The sequence below is a fragment of the Propithecus coquereli genome, unplaced genomic scaffold, assembly GCF_000956105.1.
Source record: "Propithecus coquereli isolate 6110/MARCELLA unplaced genomic scaffold, Pcoq_1.0 Scaffold14, whole genome shotgun sequence".
NCBI classification, from domain to species: domain Eukaryota; kingdom Metazoa; phylum Chordata; class Mammalia; order Primates; family Indriidae; genus Propithecus; species Propithecus coquereli.
Genome location: NW_012138302.1, coordinates 6,036,236 through 6,054,652, shown reverse-complemented (window position 1 = coordinate 6,054,652; position 18,417 = coordinate 6,036,236). Strand labels below are relative to the sequence as shown.

At 35.5% G+C, this 18,417-nt stretch overlaps 1 protein-coding gene across 3 annotated transcripts in view; it reads left to right on the top strand.

The window, feature by feature from the left end:
• Nucleotides 1-770: 770 nt before the first annotated feature.
• The window catches only part of ATG4C (autophagy related 4C, cysteine peptidase), a 104,235-nt gene continuing 86,588 nt past the window's right edge, over nucleotides 771-18,417 (top strand). For 2 of the 3 annotated variants that reach the window (XM_012639502.1, XM_012639503.1), the window contains exon 1: nucleotides 17,290-17,375. The gene's annotated coding sequence lies outside the window, so the exon portion shown is untranslated. Of the gene's footprint in view, nucleotides 887-17,289; nucleotides 17,376-18,417 lie in introns of those variants that run through there. The other variant, XM_012639501.1, reaches the window with a different exon arrangement.

Here is an 18,417-nt window from a genome sequence, read left to right as displayed (position 1 = left end):
TTCGCATGTGGTTCCATAGTCTGATAGTACAGACTGTTTATGTTTTACTTTTAACCTTTAGTATAATTTCCTATACAATGCGGGAGCATATCTAGTAGTACTTGCTCCAAAAAAATCTGCAGTACTGCAAAACGACATAGGATTACATTTTGCCATAATTTAGCATTTCTCTTGACATCCCTTAGGAGTGAAGATAATTTCCATTTCATAAAAAGCCTCTTCAGACTGTCCTGTTTCGATCCTTGAAAATAATCTGAAAGCAGAAAACGAGTGCACACAACCCTTCATGTTGTATAAGTAACCTATAGTCCCAACTATAGCTTGGCTTGGAGTACCTTCACAACAGGATAAGAGGGCCTACTGGTATTTCATCAAAGTGGGGCTTGGTCTGAGATCTACATTGGTCTGGGGCGCGGGTAAAGAGGGATGAGGGTCGCAGTGCATGCTGGATCTTGCAGTTCCTGCGCCGGAGAAAAGGCAGTGATGTTGCGTGGCATGCTGGGAGTTGAAGTCCAAGTGTTCAACAGGTACTATGGCAGCCGTAATGTGGTTTCTCTATTAGAGAGACTCTCTTTACAGATGGGTACTTTCTCTCGGTTCTGAGCTTGCCGCCTTGGTGGGTTAGGGGTAAGGGTGGCGAATAGGTGGAAAAAAGGAATAGATGAAGTAAGCACAGCAGAAGCCTGAATCCTGTTGCTATCGCTGCCGCCAATCGGAAGACTTTGGTGCCCCGGAAGTGACCTGATAGGTTGGAAGGGGAGGCCGTTGCCCTAACTACGGTGGCCGGGAGCTCGAGGTACCTGTAGCTTCGGCGCCGAGACCGGAGCGTTTGCGTGTGTGAAGACTGCATTTGTGCTGGCTGCTGCTGGTGCTGGAGCATTCCCGGGCTGGTGGCTCCTGCACATTCTTGTAGTTCTCCAGTCCTGTTTCGCTGAGGGATCGTCTTGACGAGGGTAGCGGAGTCGAGGAGGTTGGGACTTAGTGTCTCTTTTGCCTGTGTGACCGGGTTTCTTGAGGGGCCCTGCCCACAGGGAACCTTTTGGCCAACCATCTGGGTTCTCTGAGGGTTTCGGTGCCTCCCTCATCTCTCTTTTCTAGTGTCGTTTGTCTTCTGATTCCTCCTCGCCCCGTCCTGGGTTCCCCAAACATAACAAACCGTTAAGCCTGACTGTGGGCAGCTGTTCCCCCTTTCCTTGTGTTTTTCTTAGGTGTTCCAGGCATGACCTTCTTGTCCCTTGTGCTGTCGCATCCGTTTAACCCCTTCCCCAAGCCAGTGCTCTGTCGCCCTGTTTCTCCTCATTAAAAACAAACAAACAAAAAACCCCATACAAAATTTAAAAAAAATAGATCCCCAAGATCTCAATCTACTCACTCCTGGCTTTTTCCTTTTTGGCCTTTGTTACGGCTTCAAACCATAACAAACTAGCTTGGATACATTAATGCCTTTTCATCTGAATGTTAACATTCATTCACTTTGTTTGGTTTTCGCTCACCTTCAACCCTCCCTTCTCACCCACTTCCAAGGACTTTTGAGGTTGGGGTTTCGAATACATTTTTACATATCGTGACCATGAATATGAGAGCCCTCAATGGCCAACTCAAGCAGGATTCTGCTTATTGAGTTTATTTTTTAAAATAATTTCCTTGGCTTACATTTTCGTTTTGTACTGATTGTTTTTCCACATGAGATTCACTCCTACTCTATAGTTAGAGGAGGATATACCTCGTGCTACAGCTCTTTATATCTGAATTACTTAGGAATTTTCTTCTGTGTTCTTACTCGAACCGTATGTCCCCAGTGGAATTTTTGCAATGATTTTGTGTCAGTTGATGGCCAATAGACACAAGGGAGTGATCTTTCCTTCTTGCTTGCGTGTGATTTGCATTAATATAATAATTAGATTATGAGTCATTAAAAGTACCTGGAGGGATTGGGAAGGCGTCGAAAGGTAAAAGTCTATGTATTTTCTGAGTTTCAAATTGATAAAGCTTCTTTCCTGAACAGAGAAGAGTTTCTAATTAGTCCAATAAACTGATGCCATGTTGAATTATCAGTTCATTAGCTGTAAAATTTAAGTTAAAAAGTGGCCAAATAAGAAATTGTATTACTTAGTAAAAAGAGTTTAAAAGCCATTTAATTGTTGCTCTTTTTCTGTAAAATGAAATGCAAATGTATTGAAAAATGTATTTGTGATAATTGCCCATGAAATATTTCTAGATATTTTGATAGTTCTGATAAACAGCATTGTATACTATTCACTAATATTTTGTAGACAGAAATTTTGAACTTCCTGGCTGTCTGGGGACCATGTAACTCAAATGAATTTGCAGCTTCTTTTCTATTCTGATTATTGCACTGGAGAGGTTCTAATAAAAAGATGGATTGCTTGAGCCCAGGAGTTTGAGGCTACAGTGAGCTGTGATCCTGCACTCCAGCCTGGGCAACAGAGTGAGACCCTGTCTCAAGACAAACAAACAAAAACACGAAGATTATCATTCTTTTCTAAGCGGTCAAATATAATCTGTATATGTCAGTAAAATATATATCTTGATACTTGCACAGTGTCACATTGGGATTATTCCTAATTAATCTGAAATGGTTTCAGCCATGCTTAAGATTTGGGGCTAAATATATTTCAGAATTAATTCACTCATGGAATTCTTTATCGGAGAAATGATAAGGAGCTAGACATTACTCAAATTTTTAATATTTATTCTGAAATTTTATTTAGTAGGCATTTATTGAATACTTCTTACTACTTGACTATTGTCACAAAATCATCAAAATATTTATTGATGAGTATCCTCTTGTCTTCAACTCTGTACTAGATGCTTTTAAAGCATTATCTCAGTTAATTATAACAACTCAGTGAGCTATTATTATTTACATTTAGCAGATGAAGAAACTGAAGCTCAAAAAGTTTTAGTCATTTAGTTCAGTTCTTTTTGACTCTTGCCACTGTATCACAGCTGCCAAGATTTGTTCTCCACCCTAAAATATATAAGGAGCATTAATTCAACAAATACTTGCTGAGCAGCAACTCTTCTAGGCCACAGTATTACAGCAGTGAATAAATACAGTCTCTCTTCTAGGTGTTGGGGACATAGCGGTGAGCAAAAGAGACAACGAAAGTCCCTGCTCTTAGGGAGCCTTGTACTCTAGCAGAATGTATGAAATATAAACCTTGCTTTCAGAAGCAGAAAATATAGCCAGTATGTGTTAGATTTTATGTGAATATTTTACAATGTTAGAATGGAGAAGAGAGATTAACTAGGGAAGGTTTCATGAAGAAGATGAGCTTTAATCTGGAATTTAAATAGTGGTTAGGGATTTGGTAGGTAGAAATTGGGAGGGAAGTAATTCCAGATTGAGTTATAAAATGATCAAAATTTCTAAGGCCAAATTGTAAGGGAAAGAGATTAGAGGGAAGGACAGGAACTGGACTGCTTTGTATCTTCAGTTTTCTTGAACTGTGTAGGTACACAGTAAATTTGAAAAAGATGTCTAAATGAATGAAGCTATGGCAAGAGCACAGATATAAGGTAATAAGGAATTAGGTAGATAATTGAGAGTGATTACATTGGGAATGGAGGAAAGGAATGGATTTGAGAGCTGTTGGTGAAAGAACCAGTAGGCTCTTTTAATTATTAAATGTTGGAGATGGGGTGGTAGCCAAGGGAGAAGGGAGGCTAGATTACCAGGTTTGAACTGAGTGGACCAGGTGAATTGTAGATTTACTTATTTCATCAGGTCATGAGATTAAAAAAAAAAAATTCCAAGATGCGTCATTATTTTATGAATCACTAAGAGAAAAAATATTGTCAGTTAAACAGACCAAGAGTGTTAATTGTAAGATGTGTTTCAATTTCAGAGTAAAATGTAAAAATCTGTGATCTAGAATTGATGACATAGGTACTCCTTATAATGGTCAGTAAGCCTTATACCCACTTTATTTTTATTTTTGGGGGACTGTTTATACATAAATTTATAATCTTTGACATGCATTCAGTCATTTAGCATTTATTTATTAATGAAGCACTCTTCTAGGCCACAGTGATATAGTAGTGAATAAATACAGTCTCTACCCTCAGAATTTACTGTGTAACAGGGAAGGCAGACATAAATCAAATTCTCAGTCAAAGAAATTTAAAGTTATAACTATGGTAAGTGCTATAAAAAAAGGACTTGATGTTATACAGAGAAAGAACTGATTATAAAGGGGATAAGAGTAGGGATGGGGAGAGGCCAGTTAGAAGACAGAGTAGTGCAGATGAAAGATGATATTATCTTAGACAAGGTAGTAGTGAAGACAGAAGTGAATTCAAGAGATATTCAGGAGGTGGAACTGGGTGATGGATTAGCTATGGAAGATGAGGGAGAGGAAGATATCATTGGCTACCTCTGGGTTTTTGGCTTAAATATCTGGATGGGTTGCGGTGCAATTCACTGAGATAGAGAACATTGAAAGAGGACCAGGTTTGGGGAACATGCTTTGTTTATTAATATTTTTTTATTGTAGCAGCAGTGTTCAAGATTAGTTTCTTAGTTAATTTTTTTCTCTTTTGTGTCATTGTTTCAGTTTAGTATATTTGAGTATTGCTATACCTGAAATAAGTTTTTTTGGTATTTTTTTCTCTTGAATGAGCAAGGTTGAAGTTCTAGATGAAACCATCTGGAAATATATTTGTATCTATTTTGAATCTATATGTAACATATTAAACCATATATATGAATAGGTAACTGAGTAATGCAGTTATATATCATCTTTATTTTCACTTAGGATTTGGCAGTAAATTGGGCATCTGGTTAAATTCTATTAATAACTTCATTAAGTTGGTACATATGTAATTATAAATGTGCATTAGGGAAAAAAGACATACTTTAGATTTTTATTTGAAATGTCTTATTTGTGTAATTTTTGATAAATATTGAACCAATATAGTTTATTGTTTACGTTTTACTTTTTTTTTTTTTTTCAGAAGAGTCTCATTATGTTGCTCAGGCTGGTCCCAAATTCCTGAGCTCAAGTGATCCTCCCATTTTGGCCTCCCAAAGTGCTAGGATTACAGGCATGTGTCACTGCGCCTGGCTTAAATTTTACGGTTCATAATAAATCAGTAGAGTGGAAAGTATAGAGCAAAGAGCATGGACTTTGGAGTCAGACTGCTTGGATTCAGGGTCTCTTTTGCTATTTTTTTTTTTTTTAGAGACAGGGTGTTGCTCTGCCACCCAGGCTAAGTGCAGTGGTACATTCACAGCTCACTGCAGCCTTGAACTCCTGGGCTCAAGTGGGGCAATCCTCCTGCCTTAGCTTCCTGAGTAGCTAGGACTATAGGTACATACCACCACACCTGGCTATTTTTTTATTTTTTATGTTTCATTTTAAATTTTTTGTAGAGATGGGGTCTCAATGTGTTGCCAAGGCTGGTCTCAAACTCCTGGCCTTAAGCTATCCTCCCATCTCGGCTTCCCAACATGCTGGGATTAAAGGCGTGAGCCACTGAACCTGGCCTTCTTTTGTTATTTATTAGCAATATGACCTTGCAGGAGTTATATAGCCTTTCCAATCCTTTGTTGGTTTTTTATTTATAAGATGAGGATAATAATAGTACCTACCTTACAGAATTGTTTTGAAGATTAAATGAGATAATATATGTACATAGGTTAACAACATTCTTGGTACAAAGTTTAAGTGCTTATTATTATAGTGATACTGAGTCTGAGATCAGACGGACTTCTGTGTCAACAATTTAATTTTAGGGTTCCTTATAATGTATAAAACTTGATTTGGGGAAAAATTTGTTTGGTATTTATATTTGGATTTGGAGAAAATACTATGTAAGATAGCTTTGCTTATTCACTATTGGCCTAGGTGAGCCAGCACATGTCATCTTTTGCAGAATTCTCATTAGAGATTATGTTAATAGAAAACTATAATAGCTATAATAGAAAACTGATGGTTGATTTGTTTGTGATTATTTATTATTTGTTAGGATTATTACCTTTACTTTTAGCCAAACCTTTTTGAACTTTGTGTGTGTGTGTGTGTGTGTGTGTGTGTATATTTTTTGTTTTTTTTTGCTCTTAGGGATAGGTTGAAGAAGTAGTTAGGCGTTATAAAGTCCGATCAGTTGCTCTAAAGTCAACTTACTTTCCAACTTTTTTCTTTTGAAAATTTCAAACCTATAAAAAAGTTGAAAGAGTGGTGCAACAAATGCTTGTATATCCTTCACCCAGATTCACTAGTTGTTAACTCTGTTCTTCTTTTGTGCTCATGCTTAGTGTTGGACAAGTGCTCTTTCTTTACATATAAATAGACACACACACACACACACTTTTTTTTCTTACTGAATTAGTTGAAAGTAAGGTGGAGACATCATGATACTTCATCCCTAAATACTTCATCATGCATCTCCTAAGAACTAGGACATTCTCTTACATAACTATAATGCCATTGGTATACCCAAGTAATTTAACCTCAATTTGACAATATTATCTAGTATACAGTCCATATGCAAAATTATATTTTTCTAAATATCCCAGTAATGTCATTATAGTATTAAAAAAATTACTGAATCTGGCTGGACACAGTGGCTCACACCTGTAATCCCAGTGCTTTGAGAGGCTGAGACAGGAGGATCACTTGAGGCCAGGAGTTCAAGACCAGCCTGGGCAACATAGTGCAACCCCATCTATACAAAAAAATTTTAAAAAATTGTAACCGAACCAAACTGGGTTCATTTGCTGGTGTACAATGAAAAGCCAAACACTGAAGCACTGAGATTTTGCAGCGAGAAAGTTTATCAAGCAGCCAAAATAAGCAGACAGGAGTCAGACTCCAATATGTTTCCCTGAGCTAGGGATTGGGGCAAGTTTAATAGAGGGTAATGAAGTGTGATCTTATAGGATCTTTTGAGATGGAGTGATGCCAGGAATTGTACTCTGACTGGATCCTGCCATCAGGTGATACCAGGGTTCAATCTGATTGGATCCTGGATGCTGCCATGCGATGTCTACTTCTTAATTCAGTTCCTGCTCCTTCTCAGAGCACTTAGGTTCAGCCCATGGTGCACACTTGGTTCATTTGGGCATGCTCAGGTTATGTGACCTTCAACCTGGGGAGGGGACTGGTCATGGAAACTGAAAAACAACTCACAACTTTGTTACGTAAAAGGTAAACCAAATTGGTCTGATGTGGTTACAAAATTAGCTGGGCTTGGTGGCGGGTACTTGGCAGGTTGAGGCAAGAGGATCTCTTGAGTTGGGGAATTCAAGGTTACAGCTTGCACTACTGTTCCAGCTTGGGCAAAAGAGCAAGACCCTGTCTCTTAAAAAAAAAAACAACCCAAAACCCAAAAAACTAAATTCGGTTAGAGATCATGAATTGTATTTGGTAGTCATGTCTCTCTGTTTTAAGTCTCCCCCTTTTCTTTTTTCTTTTTAATCTTTAAATCATTGTCATTTTTGAAGAGTCTTGGCCAATTGTTTTGTAGAAGGCCTCACAAAATTGATTTGTCTGATTGTTTCCTCACAGTTAGTTTTAGGTTGGGGTTTTTTTTGTTTTGTTTTGTTTTTTGTGTTTTTACCGTCACATAGGTGATGTTTTGAACTTTCTATTTCATCACATCAGGATTAATATAATGATAGTTTGTCCCATTATTGGTGATGTTAAGATCGATCACTTAGTTTAGCCAAATTTTTACATTCTGGAAGTACCTTTTTCCTTTTGTACTTTATAATTATTCTGTGGGGCTGCTACTTTGAGATCATGTAGATATTCTGTTTTCCAGCAGTTTTTTTTCTATCCAGTGGTTTTAGTAGCCATTGATAATCCTTGCCAGAATCAATCATTGCATTGGTGGTTGCCAAATAGTGATTTCCCAATTCTGTCAATCCTACATATATTTGTTGGCTATTTTCTCTAAAGAAGCGCTAGCTATTCCTCCTGTCTCTTTTTATTTTATTAATAGTATCGTTATATATCCAAGGATTCTTTTTTCAAAATTTATGCAATGTGTTATAATCTGTTAACCTCATTATTTTTTATGATTATCTCAAATTTGATCAGTGATAGTCCCTTCAAGCTGGTTCCTTTGGCCTTTAGATATGTCCACATTGGTATTTGAGCACTTTGTTACTTTTTTGCACAATACCATGTTCCAGGCTAACTTTGTACGTTCCCTGTTTGATACCTGGAGTCAGCCATTTTACTATGGAGTTCTAGTTCATTTTAGTAGGAAATGATACTTAGCAACCAAGCTCTGGGTGTTGGATATCTTCATTGCTACTGATCTGTCACTGGCTCTAGACCCTTTAAATGGACACGCACACTCTTTTTAAGAAATCATGAGTTCATAGGATACCTTCAGTTTGTATTCAGGACTACAGAGTTCTCTTCATTTTCCCCCAATTCATACTTAATATCTCTGTTTTTCCATAGGGAGAATTCTGATTCTCAATCGTATCAATATATTTACTCACCTAGATAAACTACGACATATATAAAATCCTACAACATACATAAAATAGTTTTGGAATTACTAGACCAATATTGCTTTCAATAAAGATCTACCAAGTAAAGATTTCTTTGCCAATATATTCCACTAAATGTATATAGTCAAAATAGGTGTTCAAAGTTATTTGAATTATTTTTTCTGTGTGATGGTGTTATCAATTTAAAATATCGTTAGGTTCCTACTGAACTACTTTTTAAATAGACTTTCTATAAAATCAGTTATCTGTCTACTAAAGTAGACATAATTTAAAACTTTATCATAATATATGGTTATAAGGAACTCTAGAACAGTTATATCAGCTGGAGAATATTCAGTTTTAAAGTTTGTAAGGCTTTAAACTTGTAGCTCTATTTTCCAATTGATATAATACTATTTAAAATTAGGAATAACAAGAAAAGTGACATCAAATGATTCCATTAGCAAGCCAAAACAATTGTGTTTGTGAACATTTTAAACAATGCTTTTTTTAAAAACTGATGATACAATTCAAGCATTAATCTTTAACAATAGACATAATTGTTGAGAGTACTTTAACTCATTCCTAAGTAATATGTCTAGTGTTTTCCTATATTTATACCCTGAATAGAAAGATTTATGTTTATATGTAAGTCCTTGTTCTTTGTATTTGAAGAATGCCTTTTGTGACTGCATTTTTACCCTGTGATCTTATTCATGTGTGAATATTCTCATTGGAAAGGGGAAACACATTTCTCATAATAGTTATAATACTTTACATCTCTATTGTGAGATATAACCACATCTAGCCTTTTGTAATGGTTAGTTAATAAGCATCTTGCTTATTAGAATGTAAGGTTAATGAGGACAGGAACGGAATTTCATGGCTTATTGTATCTTCTTTAGTTCCTTGCAGGAGTAACCACTTAAATACTTGGTGATATTTTGTGTTTAAATGACATGTAGTTGCTAGCCTCAATAATATGGATATACCTTTTTTTTTTGACAAGAGTAACTAATAGAATTGGTCTTGGAAAAAATCTTATTAACTTAGTCCATTTTCTGTTGCTTATAACAGAATACCTGAAACTGGGTAATTTATAAAGAAAAGGGAATTTATTTCTTAAGGTCAGAGGGCCACATCTGGTGAGAGCCTACTTGCTGGTGGGGACTCTCTGCAGAGTTCTAAGGCAGTGCAGGGCATCACATGGTGAGGGGGCCGAGTGTGTTGCCTCAGGTCTCTTTACCTTTTCTTATAAAGCTACCAGTCCCACGCCCATGATAACACGTTAATCCATTAACTCATTAATCTATTAATCCATTAGAAGGGAGAGCGCTCATGACCCAATTACCTCTTAAAGGTCCTACCTCTCAATACTGCTACCTTGGGGATTAAGTTTCAACATTCGTTTTGGAGGGGAGAAACATTCAGACTATCCATATTTAATTATTACAGACCTCAAAAATCACTATGTCTCAAACTAAATTCCGCATTTTCACCTTAGCCTTCTCCACTTGGGTTTCCTGTTTCTGTTAATGGAACCATTATCCTCCTAGACGTTGGATTTGAAATCTGAAAGTCACTTTAGTCTCCTCTCTTGTATGTGGGCATATACACATTCATATATTTGTATGATGTTGCTAGTTTTGCCATGGCCACTTATTGTTTGTATCCCTGATTTCTAATCCCCTTACCGATACCCTGATTGAGGCCCTCATTACCACTTATATAGTCTCATGACCAGTTGAAGGAATTGGAATATTTAATATGGAAAAGAGAAGATTGGAGGAAAGAGGGTTAGGAGGTATGTCTTTGAATATCAGATGGGCCATCAAATGGAATGACCAGCTATAATAGAAACTAACTGGGAGACAGAATTTTAGTTCTACATAATATCTTTCTAGCAAGTGTAGTTTAAAATTAGCAGATACCATGTAGTTACCATGGATACTTCAGAAACAGAGAATAAACACTTTAAAACATTATCAGGCTTTTAAACTTAGAGGTGTATTTTGAGCCTAGTACAATATTCATTAAGTACTGAGCTTTCTGTTCTAAAAGTGTTTCATCAGAGGCTGAGGGTCTGCAGTTGGCAAGGATGTTGTAAAGGGGATCCTGTTACTATAAGGGTAGTTGAGCCCAGTTAGTGATTAGTGATTAATGAGTCTGCACCAGAGAGCAGATCATAGTTCTCGGGTTGGGAGTGATATTTTTTTCAATCTTTATTTACATTGACACATTTTCTTTCAGTACTCTTCTCCACCCAAGTACTATTGATTAGGAGAGAATACTGATAGATTGGAGTGTATTGTGTGGGACAGTGGTCAAGAACTGTTAGTATTAGTACTTATTAGTTACTAGATGCTTTGTAAGTTCCCTTTCAATCCTGAGATTCTGACATCCTTCAATTCTTATAGGGTTAATTATAGTTTGTTGATTGAATGGTTAATGCCATGTGTTACTTCTTCTATATAGATTGCATACTTACTAGCTTGGAGAGTTGCATTATCTTTTCTTCCTTTTTTTATTTTCAGAGACAGGGTCTTGCTTTGTTGCCCAGGCTGGAGTACAGTGGGTGTGATCACAGCTCACAGTAACTTTGGGCTTCTGGGCTCCATCGATCCTCCTGCCTCAGCCTTTAAAAATTAACCCAGCTAATTAAAAAAAACTTTTTTTTGTAGAGATGGGGTCCACTGTGTTGCCCAGGAAAGTTGCATTTTAAAGTATGGAGGCTCCAGATATTCATAGTTACCTTGGACTCATCAAAGGTTACTAAGAATATGACATAATTAAAATTTATTTATCAAACTACTATATGCTAAATATTATGTTCTTCTTAGAGATAAGATCAAGGCTTAAGGCTGCCTTAAGACAGCCTAGATATCATTAAGAATTCTTATTGTGGGCTTCAAGTAAATGATTGAGGTATAAATTCCATATATCCCATTTATGTTGGTTACAATGAGGACTTTGCACAGCCTATGAACATATAATATGCAGTGCTGCGCAAGTGGAGGTTTTTGCCACAAGTGGTATGAGGAACTTGATAGAAGTCGTGTGTGAAGGTAAATGTGTGTTTTCTCAATACTTAGTTTTTTCCATATATAGTTTACCTTTTAGATTCAAGAGAAGAATGTGTAAGTATTATGTTTTATTTAAGTCATCATTATAAAGTAGCTGTGCTTTGACTTAGTACTTTTAACTGGACAATGTGATCCTGAGAAATCTTAAGAATGTTTATAAGATGTATCCTTGAATTAGTCTCTTTGCTATCAGTCTTTTATTCCTCTTTTTAAAGCCAGTTTCTGAATGTGTATGTCCTGCCTTGATCATGTTGCTATTCCTTTTTTGAATATTTTTGTCCTTATTTCTTATTGCCATCTACCTTGCCTAACCGTTAGCTCTGAAAGGGCACATTCTACATAAATATTACCATTGCTCTCTGCTTCTTCATGTTTGCTACTTTTTTTTATTAGTCTGCCATCTCCTTAGGTGTCTTTTCAGGAGGATTTACACACTGAACATTTTTTAAGAGTATAATAAGTTCAGTGCATGAAGAGAGAAGATTGGCAGGTAAAGGGAAGGAATAGAAATGGACACAATAATTGATATTTCTGTAAACAAAGAACTGAAATGGAGAGAAGAAATAGGAGAGCAGAGAAGACATCAATGTATAAGAGACCTTCAGGATCAGATAAGGGGTTGATATTTGTTACTAAAAATACAAGCAGGTGGAGAATGTTCTATACAGTAGATGCAAAACTTAGAGCAGGTCTCATAGTTCATTTTATTTGGTGAAGCACATCAAAAATTCTAAATCAATATCTGTATTTCATCTAGCAGCAGAATACCATTTGAGGAAGATGCCCAAGTATATGCAAATCCCAGAAGTCTGCATATGTATTTTTGGCCATCGTTCTATGTGCCCAAGATGTATTCTGTAGACTCAGTCCCTGAAGTTCTGTCAGGAGCTTTACTTGGCTTTAAATTCTCAGTGGATAAAATAGTCTATCTGTTGCCAAATGGGAGAGGCTGATTACCTTCACTTGCCCTCCAAGGACATTTATTTGAGTACCCTTTTACATTTATCAGTTTATAATTTATTGACTATTTTAGTGCATGGTTATTGTTAGAAAAGTGACTCTCTAAAAATTACATCTGGGTCTCAATGGATAATTTTCATATCAAATGTAGCTCTGTTCTTTAAAAGAAGTCTGCTTAGTCTTCACTCTGCTTTTTCTGTCATTATCAGTAAAGTTTAGGAATAAACCTCATCTGGTAGCTGTATCTTTGTTTACTGAGATAGAATGAAATAGAGTTTTCTCCTCTTTAATGCTATTATCTTCTAATTAAAAATGGATTTGTCAGAATGTTAACAGTGAACAGAAACATGGAGATGGTGGATGATAAGATTTGTTGTATGCATTGATTAGGAACATCTACTTGAAAAAAGATTTAGTAATTTCTCAAAAGTTTTAAGAAATAATCTATAAATACCTTCTAAAAAGTAATTTGGAAATTGTGAAGAATGTTATTATTATTTGAGACAAGTTCTTGCTCTGTCACCAGGGCTAGAATGCAGTGGCATCATCATAGTTCACTGCAACCTCCAAACTCCTGGACTCAAGCTATCCCTCCTGCCTCAGCCTCCCGAGTAGCTGAGACTACAGGTACACGCTACCACACCCAGCTGATTTTTCTGTTTTTTTGTAGAGATGGGGTCTCACTCTTGTTCAGGCTGAAGAATGTTATTTTGATGCTTTCCAGACTGAAGCTCTGATGACACCACATAAAATAAACAAGAATTTTGGCATATTAGCTTGATTACTGGGGTAGTCAAGCCAGATATTTTAGGTCCTAGAGGGATTGAAATATACTGGATAATGGCTAAATCATCATTTACTTTATGCCTGGTAGACAAATGAATTTCAATTCATTTTAATTTTTTTAAAAACCAGGGAAGGTTTTGGAAAGGGAGTTTGTGGGTGAGGGCAGTTTTAGAATTTTACAGTGAGACTATTACTCTCAAAGTTCATTGTGGTTTCCTCATGTGTTTTTTTTTTTTTTTGCCCATTTGCAATTAAACTAAAAGTACTGTTTGTCTTACTTTTCCTTGGCTTATCTTACACAAATATAAAGAAAGCATTTTAATAGACTGAATGGACTGAAGTATTAATTTATTCTTTTTTCTCTTGCCAAATCTCACCATACTTATTTTAAGGAGAAACAAAGTTACAAATTAATAAGGGGTATCCTCCAAGTCATTTTATTTAGCTGAAGCTTCCCTGGGGAATTAAATTGAGGAAGTTAAGTTTTCACATGACTAAATAGCTGAATCTGATGTCTTTAAGAACCACAAGAGTAGAGTTCTTCATCTTAAAAAGGAAAAAAAAGTCTCAGCATTTTAATTTTATCTCTCAGCTGTTTAGGAATTCTGTAATAGGATGTCTTCTCTATAGATTTCTTAGTCCAGCAGTCCCAGTTGTGGTGTTGGAATTTAACATAGTTACATTTGTAACTTTATGTATTAAATTTTTCATTTGAACAATTTACTTTTGAATAATTTCATTATTATTTTAAAAGAAGCTCAATGTGAACAGTTTAAATAGTAAAGAAAATTACAAAGAAGAAAGTCAAAATAAAGGTTTCATTTCTTAGAGATTTTTACTTTTAATATTATGAACTTCTAGATATTGTTTTATGCATATATGTATGTGTGCAGACATATGTGTATACATATATAATATCTATGCATGTACATCCATAAGTTGTATTCATGCTGTTTCCTTTTTTCTTCACTGTGTGCCCTGGATATCTTTTTATGGTGATAAATATAGATCTATATCACTATTATATGTATATGCCATAATTTAGTCATCAGCAGACAATTTTGTGTCTGTTATGCGCTGGCCGTGCTCATTCTGTTCCCTCAAGGATTTTATTATTTAAGAAATAATTCTGTAAAATACTTATTTCCTCAGGATTGCCAGTTTTATCTCTTGTGATGATAAAAAAAGATGAAATTCCTTTAATGTACCTTTCTTTGACCTAGTAAGGTTGAAAATATTTTCATATATTTGTGACCTATTTCTTTTTTTAATTGCCTGTTTTTTTCCATTTGAGTTTTTTTCCTTATTGCTTTATAAGAGCTTTTTGTATATTAAGGACATTAAACCTTTGTGTATATAATAGGTATTAAACTTTTTCCCTAATAGATAAGTTGTAGCTCAACCTGGTTCATGCTGTTTTTCCTCTTCCTCTACAAAATTTTCATTTTTATGTACTTACATTTTCCTTTCTGATTTCTGGTTTTGCAAACTATGCTTAGAAAGGCCTTTTCTACCCTGAAATTGTTTAAAAATTTTTAATCTGTCTTTCCTTGGAGTATGTGTACATGTGCTGTATGTTTGCATTTGCATTTAAATCTTTGATTGATCTAGAATTCATAATGTGTGAAGTCATCATCCAGCTTTATTTTTCTAAACTGGTTAGCTTACTATTCTAGCACTATTTATTAAATTAACCATCTTTTTTCACTGATGTGAGATATCTCTCATATTAAGTACTAAATCCTCAAATATGCTTAGCTATATTTCTGTGCTCCCTATTATGTTTTATTCAGTGTCATCCTGTGGTAATAAGAAAAATAAATTTAACTAGTACTAAGCTTTAATTACTATAGCTTTATAATGTCTTTTAATATGCAGTAAGGCAAATCTCATTAGGAAGTTTTGGTTATTCCTTTATAAAGTGTATCAATTTAGAATACTTTCTAACATGGTTCAAGAGATCACCTTTCAGAATATCTCCGATTGCTCTAAAGTTAAGATTTTTAGAAATAGCCATTTAAATTTTTGTTATAGAAATAAAGTGGTTTTCAATCTTTATGGAAGAATGGAATTCACTTTTAGTCATGAAAAGTAATTACACTGAATTATTAAACTAGCAACAGCTCATCTTTAGTTTGACCTTATGATAAGAATTTTATTGTTCTCATTTACCCTGTATAACAATGATGCTAAAAGTATTTTTATAGAATATTTAAGGACATGTTCCAAAGCATTTCAGTTGTTTCAGTTTGGGGGTTAAGTTATTCTGAGTACATAGTCCAAGTAGAAGGAGTTTTGACTAAATAACAATAAAAGAACAACTCAACAGTTTATTCCGTTCTAAGTGCCTTAAGGTCAGAATATTTGTCTCATTAATTGCTACATTTATCACAGTATCTTATCTTGCTTTTTTTTTAGAATCATTATCTAAGGTACATACTTTCTCCATACAAAATGTCTAATTGCTCATCACCTTCATTTTTCTCCCATCCACATTAAGGCATCTTGATTTCACATCCTTGCTAAGAACTGTCTGGAGTGTTCCTGGTGGCTGGCTGGGAACTGTCTGAACCAAAAAGTCTTCTGTGTGGCCTACTTTCTTTCTGACTTAGGAAGAAAATACCTGTATGTACATTCTCCTATCTAAAAATTTTGGATTTAGAAGATTCAAGGTTAGTGGCTTTTTAAAAATAAACTTTTAAAATTCTAAAAACATGTTCTTTGTATACAATTTGGAAAATGTGGGCAATTTTGGTATAAAAATAACCACAGAGAAACTATTGTTAAAAATTTTGATGTACTTCTTTTTAACTTTCTAACTGCCCCCCCGAACCTGCCCCTGACACCCTCTTGCCTGTGTCATATGATTCATAAGTTTCAGATTCTGCAGTGTTTCCCCATTTTCATAAACTCTTTGGACTCATTTGTAATAGATGTATAATCCATCATGTGGATGCACCGTATATAATTCACACATTTTATAAACTCTTTTCCTTCTTGCTTTTCCATATTTTGCTAAATTATGTATGTAGTTTTCTTGAGAAAATTTTTTCTTTCCTTTTTTTTATTTCATTGTCAGTTAAAAAAAAATTCTAATCCTGGTGAGAGTGCTGCTAGTGATACACCTATATGTCATTAATTTATCAGTTCACCGATTCATTTAATAAATATTTTTGAGAACCAATTGTGTGCCAGACAGAATTTAAGGACACTTAATTTACTGTCTAATGTAGGAGATAGGTAAGAAACAAGTAATTACAGTGCAATGAGTGCTGTGATAGAGGAAGACATAGAATCCTATGAGAGCTAAGAGGAGGACACCTGTTTTAAGTTTGAGGTTTAGGGAGGGTAGTTAGGGAAATTTTACTAATCTTACCAGAGGAAATGAAACTGGGCCTTAGGAGCTCATGACAGTAAGTAGTCAAAACAGTGAGGGTGAGCAGGAAAACACTTGAGATAGAGGAAACAACACATTTAAAGGCTTGGAGGTATCAGATAGCATATCAAGTTCAGGAAGCTTTAATGTTAATACTAGAAATGGTTTCAGCATATGATTGAAGAAAACCAAAATATTGCTCCCCAAAATATTGAGGATTATTAAGTTAAAAATACTGAAAATGTGGGGGAACACTCTGCCTCAACCTCTATTTGCCTGATGGCAGGACATAAATCCTTCCTTACTCGAGACTTGCTTATTGGCCCAGAGAAGGCACCAGCAGGCACCAGAAGAGTCTAGGAACAGATTTTACTATCTTTCCACATTTTCCTCCCTTTTAAAAGACTGGAATTGCTCTCTCCTTTGTCTTATCACTATATAGGATTTTTTGCTCCTTGTTAAAATACTATTTAAGCAAGGCCATAAGCCACTGTCTTGAGAGAAAAATACTTTTGAACTGAGGCCTCTCCTGCATAATGGGTACAGCACACATAAATAAACTTTTGTTTTCCTTTTGTTAATCTGACTTTTGTTTTTAGGAAAGTGTCTTAGCTAAGCATCTAAAATGGGAAAGAGAAGAAATTATGCTTTCTTCCCTACATGGTGCATGTGAGGGAGTGGCAAGAGAGCAAGCTGAGTAAGTGGACAGAGGTTATTTCACGAATATCATCCTTAAGTACCAGGCACTGTACCAAGTGCTGGGGGTACAAGCATAAGCAAGGCAAAGTCCATGAGGAATATATTTATTTATAGCTTTAATTTTCATTTATACAGCAGAAATTCTCAAATTAGTATCCCTAACCTAGACTTCTCCATTGAGCTCTAGGTCTATATATCCAACTGCCTCGTTGACATCTCTAGAATACATTGAGAATGTAAGCCCCAAGAGAGCAGGTATTCCATTGCCTTTGTTCTTTGCTGTATCTGTGGTGCCTGGAACAGTGCCTGGTGATAATTTATCGAATGATTAAATAAATGAATGATTCTCTACTTGTATTTCTCAGAGACAGCTGAAATACCACATATCTCAAATCAAATTTATAAACTTCTCTATCTTATCTGCTCCTTTCCTAATGTTTCTTATTTCAATGATTGGCACCATTTGTGTAGTTTCATAAGCCAGAAGCCTGGGACCTCTTCCTCACCTTCCACATCCATTGTATCACCAAGACTTATTGAATTTTTGACATGTTTCCTCATATGTCCATTTCTCTCCATCTTTACTGCTCCAGTCCAAGAAATACTCATTGGAGCATTTCAGATTTTGGATTTTGAGATTAGGAATGCTCAACTGGTAAGTATATATAATGTAAATATTCCAAAATCTGAAAAAAATTGAAATCTAAAACACTTCTGGTCCCAAGAGTTTTGCATAAGGGATACTCAACCTATAGTGGTAAACTCTCCTTATCTACTCTTGTGCTTTTCCAGTTTATTCTCCATATTGCTATTGGAATAAAACAAACAAAAACCAAACTTATCGAATCTGACTGTGATATTCCTGTTTGAAACCAGTTGCATAGGAAAGGAAGAAAATTCTTAGCTTGGTCTACAAGGCTTCTTGTGCTCTGGCCCCTGTCTAATCCTATAGCCTCATCTCATGCCATTTTTTTGGACTTTCTGTTTTCTAGTCACGTTGGCTTTTAAAATTCTTCCAATAGACCATACTTTCTCCTGCA